At 37.2% G+C, this 392-nt stretch overlaps 1 protein-coding gene across 1 annotated transcript in view; it reads left to right on the forward strand.

Moving 5' to 3' along the window:
* The window catches only part of LOC113211000 (protein FAM133-like), a gene marked incomplete at its 5' end in the record, with an annotated part of 9,938 nt that overhangs the window by 7,170 nt on the left and 2,376 nt on the right, over positions 1-392 (forward strand). The window lies entirely within an intron of this gene.

The following is a 392-nucleotide window of genomic DNA, read 5'->3' on the forward strand; positions in this document are numbered from 1 at the left end:
ATTGTAACAACTTATGTTATTATAACAATAGTTACAGTAACAACTTTAATTTAGATAACTAGTCTATTAAAATAATCATGCTCTATTGTAATAACCGAGGGGGTATTCACTACCATAAAACTTGTACAGAGTACTCGGTATTACACTAAATTACGAGGTATTACCGGGTATTACGGCGGTATTACACTCAAAATTTTGCCACTTTATAGCAATTTTGTTATTTTTCGGTATTACATTACAGTAATACCGCGTAATACCCAGGTGGGGTGTACAGGGTATTACGGGAGTGAACACCCCCTCGGTAATAACTGGGTGACACCTGGTGAAACAAGGGAGGGCACTGGTGAAATGAACAGGCTAGCTGGTGAAATAGCTGTTGTTCTAATAACTTT

The sequence above is a fragment of the Frankliniella occidentalis genome, unplaced genomic scaffold (genome assembly GCF_000697945.3).
Source record: "Frankliniella occidentalis isolate FOCC.00 unplaced genomic scaffold, Focc_3.1 Scaffold244, whole genome shotgun sequence".
NCBI classification, from domain to species: Eukaryota; Metazoa; Arthropoda; class Insecta; order Thysanoptera; family Thripidae; genus Frankliniella; species Frankliniella occidentalis.